The sequence below is a fragment of the Cebus imitator genome, unplaced genomic scaffold (genome assembly GCF_001604975.1).
Source record: "Cebus imitator isolate Cc_AM_T3 unplaced genomic scaffold, Cebus_imitator-1.0 Scaffold72, whole genome shotgun sequence".
NCBI lineage: Eukaryota > Metazoa > Chordata > Mammalia > Primates > Cebidae > Cebus > Cebus imitator.
The window spans coordinates 3,473,811-3,486,359 of NW_016107387.1; the positions used below are offsets into that span (position 1 = coordinate 3,473,811).

Below are 12,549 nucleotides of genomic sequence, written 5' to 3' on the forward strand. Positions count from 1 at the left end.
TTTTTTTTTTGAGACTGGGTTTTGCTCTTGTTGCCCGGGCTGGAGTGCAGTGGCATGATCTCGGTTTACCGCAACCTCCACCTCCCTGATGCAAGCAGTTCTCCTGCCTCAGCCTCTACAGGCATGCATCACCACGCCCTGCTAATTTTTGTATTTTTAGTAGAGGCAGGGTTTCGCCATGTTGGCCAGGCTGGTCTCGAACTCCCAACCTCAGGGGATCCACCTGCCTTGGTCTCATAAAGTGCTGGGATTACAGGCGTGAGCCACTGAGTCCGGCCCCGGATGTGGACATCTTTAGGGTCTATTGTTCTGCCTACAGCAAAAACCTTCAACTTAATGCCTCCAGCAGCCTATACTCAACCTGCCACAGACTGAATTCTTCCTCTTCCTTATTCTGTGTTGCCTGCCTCAGGAAATGACACAACCATTCACCACGATTTAGCCAATTGCCCAAGCCAGAAATCTGGTTTTCTGGAGGAAATGGTGAGAGACGACTATTTGCCTATTCCATATCCTTTTCCCCCATCTTCTTTGGTAATAAAACCTCTAGTTTTTTGAAGGCAGCAACATGCCCAGCTAAAGTATGATCCTTCCTGGCAGATATTCCCAAGCCTCTCTCATGACAGCAGTTGACCAATGAGATGTATCTGGAAATCCTTAGGCGGGGGCCAAAAAATCTCTTCATCTATAGGAAACTCTTCACCTGCTGGATGCTCTTGTCCCTTCACCCTTGCTTCTTTGGATGCAGGCCCAATGGCTGGAGCTGGAGCTGCCGTCTTGGGACCACTAACTGACCTTGAGAATAAAAGCCATTGTCAAGAATGGCAGAGTAGAAAGTTAGATGATGCAGCTGGGTGCAATGGCTCACGCCTGTAATCCCAGCACCTTGGGAGGCTAAGGGGGGCAAATCATGAGGTCAAGAGATTGAGACCATCCTGGCCAACATGGTAAAACCCCATCTCTACTAAAAATACATGGTGGTGCATGCCTGTAGTCCCAGCTACTCAGGAGGCTGAGGCAGGAGAATCGCTTGAACCTGGGAGGTGGAGGTTGCAGTGAGCCAAGATTGCACCACTGCACTCCAGCCTGGCAACAGAGCAAGACTCCGTTGAAGAAAAAGAAGAAGAGGAAAAAAAATAAAAATAAATAACTAAATAAAATAAAATAATAAGAGGAAGAAGAAAGAGGAGGAGGAGGAGAAAAAAGAAGAAGAAGCAGCCTGTGACCTTCATGACATCCAGGGCGCAACTAGACTGCCGTACCCTAGGCCTCTCTTACAGAAGATAAACTTTATCTTATTTAAGTCACCATTATTTTGGGTCTGTTACTTGCAGCCAATTGCAATTCCTACTTTGACAGGTGACATGACTGGGAGAAGTTATTTTCTTCTTCTGAGATTTGAATATGATTTGATTAGGTCCTGAACCGATATACTTAGAACAAAGACTCTCATAAGTAAATTCTGAATCAATGAAATTTTATATTTGTTTGTCATCTATTTCAAAGCATTCTCCAAGTCCCTAAGGAACGAGGAAATAGAGAACAAAGTCAAAGCAACATGACTTTAACGGTTCTAGTCCTCTTGCCCTCCCATCTCTGAGGCTACAGGACCTTTCTCATACTAGACATTCAGGTGGTGGACAGGAAGAGTGGGGTTCACGCGGGGTTCACACAGCTCTCTCGGTGGCCTGTCAAGCTGGCCCACCTCTTCTAAGAGCTGAGGCAGGGGCGGGTGAAACAGGGTGGTGGGGAGGAATGGTGTTGGAGGAGACACCACTCTCTCTCTCTCATCTCTCTCTCTGCCTTCCAGGTCTCAGTTGTCAAAATTAAGATTACCTAACCTTACCGAATACACAACATCACGTATGTTTAAGAGTTGACTGTGGAGGTGGCCCACCAGGTCTCACTCCTCATCTGGGCCTCCCAGCTCTTTGACCCTGAATAACTTGCTACAACCTGGAAGAGGGCCCTCACCAAAACCCAGCCAGGCTGGCTCCCTGATCTTGCTCTTCCAGCCTCCAGAAATGTGAGAAATAAATGACTATTGTCTATAAGCCACTCAGTCCGTAGTACTTTGTAAGAGCAGCCTGAACTGACTAAAACCATAGGTGTTCAGTAAAATTCAGATATTGTTATTATCTTTGTCACAGGAAGAGAGAATTTCAGGCTACAACCATAATGCAACAATTCCCAAATCATCGGTAAAAACAGCTTTATGTTTGAACATGTGAAACCATATGTAGACTCTTTTCGGTAGGACATAGATATCTGATTTCAAACAAAGGTTACATTTTGGCAACCAAGTGCAGGGTCTTATCCAAAACATTATTGGAATTACTGTCACTTAGAATTTTGCTCAGAATCCAAGCAAGAACCTAGCAAAAGTTAGGTAAGAACCCCAAGGAAATAATTCTGGGAGCAATTGCCAAATTCCCCTGGCTGCTTATGCGCTGGGAAGAGGGAAGAAGAGGTCCGTGGAATGTGCCTGCAGGAATTGCCCTTCCCCCAGGGGAGAAGGTGTGGCTGCTTTCTGGGACAGTCAGCGAAACCAGACTAGCAACTGGCACCAGGGATGACCCATGGTCAAGGCCAGAGCAGCTGCTTTCGGGCGCACCGCAACAAACAGACGAAAGGGAGTGGGGCTGGCCCGTCGGACAGCCTGTGTGTGTGAGAAGGGACAGGCCAAGGTGGGTGGCGTGGGTGGAGGTGGCTGATGCGTGGCCAGGCAGGCTGCCAGAGAATGTGGAGTGCCCGCCCAGTCTGGAGGAGAAAGGGGTCGCCAGGGCTTGAGGCCGACGCTGATGTGGGGAAGGCATGGGATGGCTTACAAAGCCTTCTCCCAAAAGGCTTATGAAAGACAACACTGTTCCAGACCGGGCGCGGTGGCTCATGCCTGTAATGCCAGCACTTTGGGAGGCTGAGGCAGGGGGGTCACCTGAGGTCGGGAGTTTGAGACCAGCCTAACCAACATGGAGAAATTCCATCTCTACTAAAATCAGAAAATTAGCCGGGCGTGGTGGTGCGTGCCTGTAATCCCAGCTACTCGGGAGGTTGAGGCAGAAGAATCGCTTGAAACCCAGGAAGCGGAGGTTGTGGTGAGTTGAGATAGTGCCATCGCACTCCAGCCTGGGCAACAAGAGTGAAACTCCATCTCGGAAAAAAAAAAAGACAACACTTTACCATTCATCCACTCAGTGAGACGCTATGGAGCACCACTACACACGGCGTCAGTGCTGAGCTGGGCTCTGGGGAGAAGAAGGGTGTGAACAAAACAGACAAAATTTCCTGCATTCTGGAGCTCCCCCTGCCAGGGGCAGACAGGCCACAAACAAGGGCATCGTCAAATGAGCAAGATGCTGTTGGAATGTGGTGAGGGCTGTGCAGCCCAGAAAGCGGGTGAAGGAGGGAGAGGAGGGGGCGCTGTTTAGGATTGTGGCTGCAGGAGGCCTCACTGGAGAGGCGACATTTGTGCTCAGACCTGAATGAAGAGGAGGCAGCCACGTGAAGATCTCATAGATTATGGTCTTTCACCTCTGACTGCTGATCTCTGATCTCTGCCATATTTGCATGCTAATGTACATGATTAGTTCATGTCTACTTTTCCATTGTCCTTTCTCTCCCCACTTTAAGCTCCCTGAAGGCATGCACCATATTCCACTTCCTCGATTATCCCTGGCTTTGCACATCTTTAAAGACGTCTCGGCAGCTCAGGAGTGCTGGACCCCAGCTCCAGGGGGAGGTCATGGGTGGAGAGGCAGTTAGTAGGCCTAAGGCTCTGGCTCTGAAGCTATGGGTGGAGGTGACTGGGTAGGGCCTCTGCAGCTTGGCCCTAGGCCTGGCTGTGGGAGGAAGTGGGAGACAGCCAAGACCTCTGGCAGCTTAACCCTGGAAATTTGCAAGCAGGCTTTGCACCTGATTGCTCCTGGGGCAACCCAGTGATGCCGGAAAATGGTGACAGAAAGATTGGCTTTAGCACCTAACCCATCGGCTCTCGTGGTGGTGAAGCTTCAGGATTTCCATCTCAACATTTTGTACAATGTGCCCAGCAATGAACTTGGAGCTGAATGTGAGCAAAAACAGGCAGCAAAAATAAACGAGTGTTGGGGGGGACCCACAATCACAGACCACTGAAGCACTGGATTTCCCTGCATGATAGGATTTCAAGGTATTATCGTGGAAGCAATTTGATAGGAGGTAGCTGGGAGACTACTTCCCCAGAAATGGGGAGTGGCGGGGTTGGGGAAGAAGAGAGGAACAACACAGAGGGACTTTGAGTAGAGCTGAGTAGAGTTGAGGAGATTTGGTGAAGCAGCCTCAGCTTTTCCAATAAACTGGGAATGTCCCAGGAATTATAAAGAATGAATCTACTCAATGAACACCAGGTGCTGAGCTACCAAGGAGAAGGCAGAGATACTTCTACCGAAAGGGATGCCAAGCCTCATGAGGGGGGCAGAGAACTAAACAAACTACTTCAATCAATGTAACAGGGTCTATTTTAAAAGTAAATAGGAATCCAGTTTTCACTTTAGAATAAGATAACTATTATCAAGAAAACCAAAAACAACAAATTTTGGTGAGGATATAAAGAGACTACAACCCTCCTGGACCACTGATGGAGCTATAAAATGGTGCAACCACTGTGGAAAATGAATAGGTTCCTTGAATGAGGATGAGTTCCTCAAAAAAATTAAACATAGGCTGGGCATGGTAGCTCATGCCTATAATCCCAGCACTTTGGGAGGCTGAGGCAGGCAGATCACCTGAGGTCAGGAGTTCAAGACCAGTCTGGCCAACATGACAAAACCTTGTCTCTACTAAAAATACAGAAATTAGCTGGGCGTGGTGGCACACAGCTGTGATCCCAGCTGCTTAGGAGGCTGAGACAAGAGAATCACTTGAACCCAAGTGGCAGAGGTTGCAGTGAGCCGAGGTAGCGCCACTGCACTCCAGTCTGGCAACAGAGGGAGACTTCGTCTCAAAAAAAAAAAAAAAAAAAATTAAACATAGAATTACCATATGATTCAGCAATTCTACTTCTGGGTATATACACTTGTACCCAAAGAAATTGAAAGCAGGGAGCGTGTAATTCTCTTCCCTTTTGTGGCCATCGCCCAAGCGGGAGCTGCCAAAATGAAGTTCAATCCCTTTGTGACTTCCGACCGATGCAAGAATCGCAAAAGGCATTTCAATGCACCTTCCCACATTCGCAGGAAGATTATGTCCTCCCCTCTTTCCAAAGAGCTGAGACAGAAGTACAACGTGCGATCCATGCCCATCCGAAAGGATGGTGAAGTTCAGTTGTACGAGGACACTATAAAGGTCAGCAGATTGGCAAAGTAGTCCAGGTTTACAGGAAGAAATACGTAATCTACATTGAACGGGTGCAGCGGGAAAAGGCTAATGGCACAACTGTCCATGTAGGCATTCACCCCAGCAAGGTGGTTATCACTAGGCTAAAACTGGACAAAGACTGCAAAAAGATCCTTGAACGGAAAGCCAAATCTCGCCAAGTAGGAAAGGAAAAGGGCAAATACAAGGAAGAAACAATTGAGAAGATGCAGGAATAAACTAACCTTATATACAAGCTTTGATTAAAACTTGAAATGAGGAAAAAAAAAAAAAAAGAAATTGAAAGCAGGGACTAAATGGACATTTATATACCCATGGTTATAGGAGCATCAGCCACAATGGCCAAGAGGTGGAAGCAACCCTTGGCTAAGCACCCCAACAGATGAATGGATCAACTAAATGCGATAAATACACGCAACGAAGTGGCATGTAGCCTTAAAAGGAAGAAAATTCTGACACATGCTCCTACATGGATGAAACTTGAGGACTCTATGCTAAGCAAAAAAGCCAATTACCAAAGGTCAAGCACAGAATGATTTCATTTACATGAGGTAGGTAGAGTATTCAAACTCATGGAGACAGAAAGCAGAATGATGGTGGCACGGGCTTATGGGAAGGAGGTTTGGGGGGTTAGTAGTAATGGGAACAGAGCTTCATTTTGGGACAATAAAAATGTTCTGGACATGGATGGTGGTGATAGTTGCACAATGTGAATGTACTTTAAAAGGTTAAGGCAAGCCGGGCATGGTGGCTCACGCCTGTAATCTCGGCACTTTGGGAGACTGAGGTGGGTGGATCACAAGGTCAAGAGATCGAGACCATCCTAGCCAACATGGTAAAACCCTGTCTCTACTAAAAATACCAAAATTAGCTAAGCATGGTGGCACACGCCTGTAGTCCCAGCTACTTGGGAGGCTGAGGCAGGAGAATGGCTTGACCTCGGGAGGCAGAGGTTGCAGTGAGCCAAGATGGAGCCTCTGTACTCCAGCCTGGGCTACAGAGTGAGACTCTGTCAAAAAAAAAAAAAAAAAAAAAAAACATGGTTAAGGCAGCAAATTTTTATGTCACATACATTTTCTACAATTAAAATAAATAATTTTTAATTAAAAAATTAATTAAAGGCCGGGCACAGTGGCTCATGCCTATAATCTCAGCACTTTGGAAGGCCAAGGCTGGCGGATCAACTGAAGTTGGCTGTTTGAGACCAGCCTGGCAAACACGGTGAAACCTGGTCTCCACTAAAAATACAAAAATTAGCCAGACATGGTGGCGTGTGCCTGTAATTCCAGCTACCCGGGAGGCTGAGGCAGGAGAATCTCTTGAACCCAGGAGGCGGAGGTTGCAGTGAGCCGAGATGGTGCCACTGCACTCCAGCCTGGCCTGGGTGACAAAGTGAGACTCCATCTCAAAAAAAAAAAAAATCATAATTAATTAATTAATTAAATGGGAATAAGAAAGAAACTAACTTGATTCTCTAAGGATCTGGGAAACAATTGGCACAAGGGTGGGGAGCAGGCAAGGGGGAAGAGGAGAAGTGTTTGTATTTAAGGCCCATTAGACAGCAGGACCAGGTTCTAATTGCAGCTCTGTTACCTACCCGCTGGCTGAACCCCGGCAACTCTCTTAACGGCCTTCAACTCTGGAAGAGGAACAGCGCTGCAGGGAGGACAAGGAGATGCTGGATGTCCACTGTACAGAAAGTGCAACACAAATGCATGGAAATATTATTATCTGCTGAAAAGGGACAAGGGTACCAACCTGCAGAAAAGGAAGGTGATCCACGACAAGGAGGTGGTAATGGGAGGATGCTTTTGAGATCTGGGCAGGAGTCGTGAAGGTTCAGGTCAGCCAGTGGGGAATAAGATAGGGAGACCAGAGGAGAGGACTAGAGTTTCCTTAGCTGGAGGTAGGGTCCCTGAACGTGGGTTCCAGAGGTCCATGCAGCACACTTTGGGGAATTCTTATAAGCCCCCCTGGTAGTCTAACAGAGGAGGAATGAAGAGCTCTGAAAATTGTCAGGTGCCACTAAGATAAGAGTGAATACATTTCTGAAAATACTGATCCTAAATCCCAGCCTGGGAAAAAGGGAGTAAATGAAGATTGATTGGAGAGCATTGATCAGGGTCAATATTTTTCCAAATTCTGGCACTACACCCCTGGCAGTATGGAAAGTGATTTCCGTTGGCACACAGGCTCCCATTAAAAGGCATAGTCATTTCAATTTTCATTCAGTCTTTCCTGTGACTTCCAGGACAGAGCCACTGGTTGGTGCTATTGTGTTTTACGCACCCCTCTAAACTTTGTAAGTCTTGGGCCTTTATTTGAGAAACAGAGCAATTTCAGTAGGCAACAATGTCTAGTTTGGAAATCAGCAAATCTGGCCTACTACCTGGTTTTGTAAATAAAGGTGTTTTGTTTTGTTGAAGATGGAGCCTCACTCTGTCATCCAGGGTGGAGTGCAATGGTGCAATCGTGGCAGACTGCAACCTCCACCTCTCTGGTTCAAGCGATTCTCCTGCCTCAGCCTCTTGAGTAGCTAGGTCTATAGGCATGGGCAACAATGCCCAGCTATTTTTTTTACTTTTAGTAGAGACAAGGTTTCACCATGTTGGCCAGGCTGGTCTTGAACTCCTGACAGTAGGTGATATGCCCACCTCAGCCTCCCAGAGTGCTGGGATTACAGTAAATGCAGTCACACTCATTCATTTTCATAACATGTCTGGCTCTTTCACTATGCATTAGTCCGTTTTCGTACCACTGTAAAGACATACCCAAGCCTGGGAAATTTATAAAGAAAAGAAGTTGAACTGACTCACAGTTCAGCATGGCCTGGGAGGCCTCAGGAAACTTGCAATCATGGTGGAAGGTGAAGGGGAAGTAAGGCACCTTATTCACAAGGCATCAGGAGAGAGAGGTGCCCAGTGAAGTGAGACAAGCCCCTTAGAAAGCCATCAGATCTCATGATAACTCACTATCACGAGAACAGCATGGGGAAAATCACCCCAACGATCCCATTACCTGCACCTGGTCTCTCCCTTGACAGGTGGAGATAATGGGAATTATCGGGATTATAATTTGAGATGAGATTTGGGTGGGGACACAAAGCCATGACATATCACACTGCAATAGCATTGTTAAATGGTTGTTACAAAGACCAACAGGATTGCCTGCAAAGCCCAAAACGTTTACTATCTGGCCCATTACAGAAAGAGTTTGAGTACTCCTGGTCTGATTTAATTGTAATGGTTTTGTTTTCAGTGTATTTATTCCCAAGTACTTTCTGTCTGTTATAAATCATACCAGTTTTTCACTGATGGTGACAATAACCAATCGCAGTTTTAAAAAATCCATATAAAGAAAAAAATTAACAAAATAATATAATATTAACAAACAAATGTAATATTCTGTAATAAGTAAGATTTGTAGATTGCAGGGCATGATACCCTTATACAATAAGTGAGGCTTGATCAACACTGGATTACGAGTAGGGAACGTTGAGGGATTTGAGGATGATGAAGATAAAGAGCCACTTTGGTAGATGTAACGGATCTGAAGGATAAAAGGGATCTGGGAAGGGGATTTCATGAAAATAAGGTATTTGTACCCATTTAAGAATGGGGAGACGGCACTGCACATCCTAACAGATTTAGCAAGGGTGATGTGGGGAGGCCGAGGGATGGGCAAGTGGAACCAAGTGAAGCCAAGGTTGGTAAAGAGAAAATGATGGTGCCAGGGAGTCATGGATGGATCCCTTCCAAACTGGGGTTTTCCCTACAGAAGTATCATGTCAGAAATGTAAAGATCCCAGTGGCAACCAGAACAATAACACTTAGCCCTGTTTACAGAGTGCAGGTTCTAAGCCCTTCACACTCATAAACTCATTTAATCCCCACAGTAACCCAATGAGGAAATTGAGGCACAGAGAGGGTAAGTGACTTGCTCAAGGTCACACAGCAGGCGAGTGGCACAGCCAGGCACTCTATTAAGCTCTGCACCATGAAAAGGCAGGCAGGCCTGATGAACAGGCTGGTGTGGCTAGATTCACCCAACATCTGAGCCTGCCATCCAGGAGGTGATGAGGCCTTTGTCATTCATAGAGTCAGGTCTGGGATCTGTGACGCTGGGTCAGCTGAGCACCTGGCTAGCCCATCCTAGTCTCAGTCACCTGCCGTTTGGGATCTGGGTCATGGAGAGGCTGTCATCTGGTGACATCACAGATGACAAATCATGATGACTTTTGCAAAGGAAGTGACAAGGTCTCAATTGCCAAGAAGAGGCGGAGCTGTGAGGCAGCCGCAGAAAGACAAACCTTTCAGAGGCACAGGGGTGGCTGCAGCCCCAACAGCCCAGAGAAATCTCAGAAGGAGAGGGGCAGAGGGGACCTACATGACCAAATTGGAAGCTGCAGGCCAGGGGCTGGGCGTCTGCCTGTGCCTTCCATGTTATGGTTCAGAAAGCAAACGTCCAGAGCAGTGTAACAGATACATCCTGTCATACATGCCTGTTTTTGCAATTTTTTTCTATCCTATATCTCACCATCTGAAATTATATCATTCACTTGTTAATTATTGACTCCGTTCTTAGTATGTTATCTCTGTGATGTTAAATTCTGTACTTGGTCTTCATCCTGCTGCCTGACCCCATAGTAGCTGCTAATAATATTGGTTTAATTTAAATCCCACTTCAGCTCAAACTTCTAAACGTGTAGGGGTCACTTAGGGTTACCCACTCATGGAGAATGAGCACCTTAGCTTGGTGAACAGAGGGGACAGCAGCCAGAACCCAAGCAGGGTGAGAAGACCCCGCTTTCTCAGCCTCTCTCGCAGGAACACAAGGACAGCCAGCAGCATCTCTGGGTCCCCAGGGGACATGGGGAGGAGCTGAAGCATTTATCCTGGTGCCTGGTGGCATAGTGGGGCACCTTCAATGGGCTGCTGACTCGGCAATTATGTTTGTTTCTGAAAACAGCTATACTACAGCTAGAAATCAAAAGATGTCCACATAAGCAAACAAACCTTTTAGCTATTGCTATGGGCTGTGGGTTGAATTCTGTCCTCCCAATTCAGATGCTGGAGTCCTAACCCCCTGTAACTCAGAATGGGACTTTATTTGGAAGTAGGATCTTTGCAGACGTAATTAGGATGAGTTCATACTGGAGTAGGATAGAGTTTCTTATAACAAGGGAAATGTGGACATGGACATGCGCACGGGGACATGCGCACATCTACAAGGCAAGGAACGTCAAAGATGGCCAGCAAACCACCCTGGCGAGGGCCAAGGCCTGGAGCCCATTGTCCCTCACAGCCCTCAAGGGAACCATCCCTGGAGACACCTTGATCTCGCATTTCCAGGCTCCAGAACTGGGAGACAATACATTTCTTTTGTTCAAACCACCTCGGCAGTGGTGCTTTGTTACGGAGGTCCTGGCAAATGACACAGCTCTTTCCCACCGTGGATCCAGCCTCAGCAAGTGAGCGAGTTGCAGAGGATCCACGTGGGAAGAAGAGGGTGGCGGTGTCCCTCTTGCTAATGGGGGTGCAGTAAGCTGCTCTCTGATGACCTGCCCCTCATCCCCGCCTGCCTCCGCCCAGCCAGGTTCTGGTTCCCACACTTGGAACCACCGTCCCTACTCTCTTTCATCTCCCTTCTTTTCTTTTTAGCCTGCCCACCTCCAGGGCCAGACTCACCTGGCTTTGCATCAGACATCCCAGTTGGTCTCTCCCAGCTGTGCAAATACCAAGGCTGCCTCAACACACAGGAGCGTTAACTCTGGGAAACAAGAGTAAGAAAGACACACGGGGCAGAGGTGGAGGGGCACCTCACAGCCTAGCCAGTCACCTGGAGGGTGCCATGCTTAGCGATTTGCCAGATTGGCCAGGTATCATGAGAGGGAATGCAGACTGCAGAACTGAGAGTACAATGCAGCCCATTTATGCAAGGAAGAAAGGACGTGTTTATGGTTCTGCCGGATGTGTCCCAAGGAGTTCGTGCTAATTAGCTCTGGATGATGAAGTAGCAAGTGGTTTCAATTTTATTCCTCGTGCTCGTAAATATGGCATAGTATGTTGGCAGGAAACATGTAGGCAAGCATGTCTGTGCATGTAAAAACAGTAATACAGTCAGCCCTCTGTATCTGGGGGTTCAATGACTGCAACTTCAACCAATCATTAACCTAAAATATTCAGAAAAACTACAAATATAAATAATAATACAACAATAAAAACGTGAATAAAAATACAGTATAACAACTATTTACACAGCATTTACATTGTATTAGGTATTATAAGTCATCTAGAGATAATTTAAAGCATATGGAGGGTGCGTGTAGGGTTTTTTTTGTTTGCGTGTTTTTGGATTTTTTTTTTTTTTTTTTTTTGAGACAGGATCTCACTCACTCTGTCTCCCGTGCTGAAGTGCAGTGGCATAATCACAGCTCATTGCTGCAGCCTTGACCTCATGGGCACAAGCAATCCTCTTGCCTCAGCCTCCTGAGTAGCTAGGACTTCAGGCATGCACCACCACACCTGGCCAATTTTTGCGTTTTTTGTGGAGACGGGATATCCCTATCTTGCCCAGGCTGCTCTCAAACCCCTGAGCTCAAGCAATCCACCTGCCTTGGCCTCTCAAAGCTCTGGGATTATAGGCTTGTGTCACTGCACACAGCTGTGCATAAATTCTGTGTAAGGAACTTGAGCATCCATGGATTCTGGTATCCACGGGGTCCTGGAGCCAATACCCCACAGGTACGGAGAGACAACTGTACTGAAAATCTTGAGTAGATCGGAACCTAAGGAATCAGACATTTCAATGTCTGCATCGAGTGAGGCTGACCTGAAGTGGGGTAGACGGGGAAGCTTTCTTTGTTATCCGCTTCTCTTTGACCCAGCACATTAGGTGAGACTACATTGACCAACCATCCCAGTTGACGCAGAACCAAGGGATTTTCCAGCATGCAGAAATCTTAGCGCTAAATTTTTGGCCACAGTGGACTAGAGCCACACACACAGGACTCTGAAAAGGTACCTGGGAAGCTGTATATGGCTAGACCAGGACTCATCAGCCCGGCCCTCCATAGACACAGGACACACTCATCCTGGCCCTGGGGAGAGGCCATTGCTGTCCATCAACAGTTTTTCCCAAGAGACTCTCTCCTACTCAACACTGAGAACAATACATTGAAAGAGTCATGGCTTCCCCAGC

At 47.0% G+C, this 12,549-nt stretch overlaps 1 pseudogene across 1 annotated transcript; it reads left to right on the forward strand.

Moving 5' to 3' along the window:
- Positions 1-4,754: 4,754 nt before the first annotated feature.
- Positions 4,755-5,591, forward strand: LOC108306473 (annotated as a pseudogene). The gene is made up of 2 exons (XR_001826158.2): positions 4,755-4,765; positions 5,117-5,591. The product of XR_001826158.2 is annotated as a 60S ribosomal protein L26-like (transcript).
- The last annotated feature ends 6,958 nt before the right edge of the window (positions 5,592-12,549 follow it).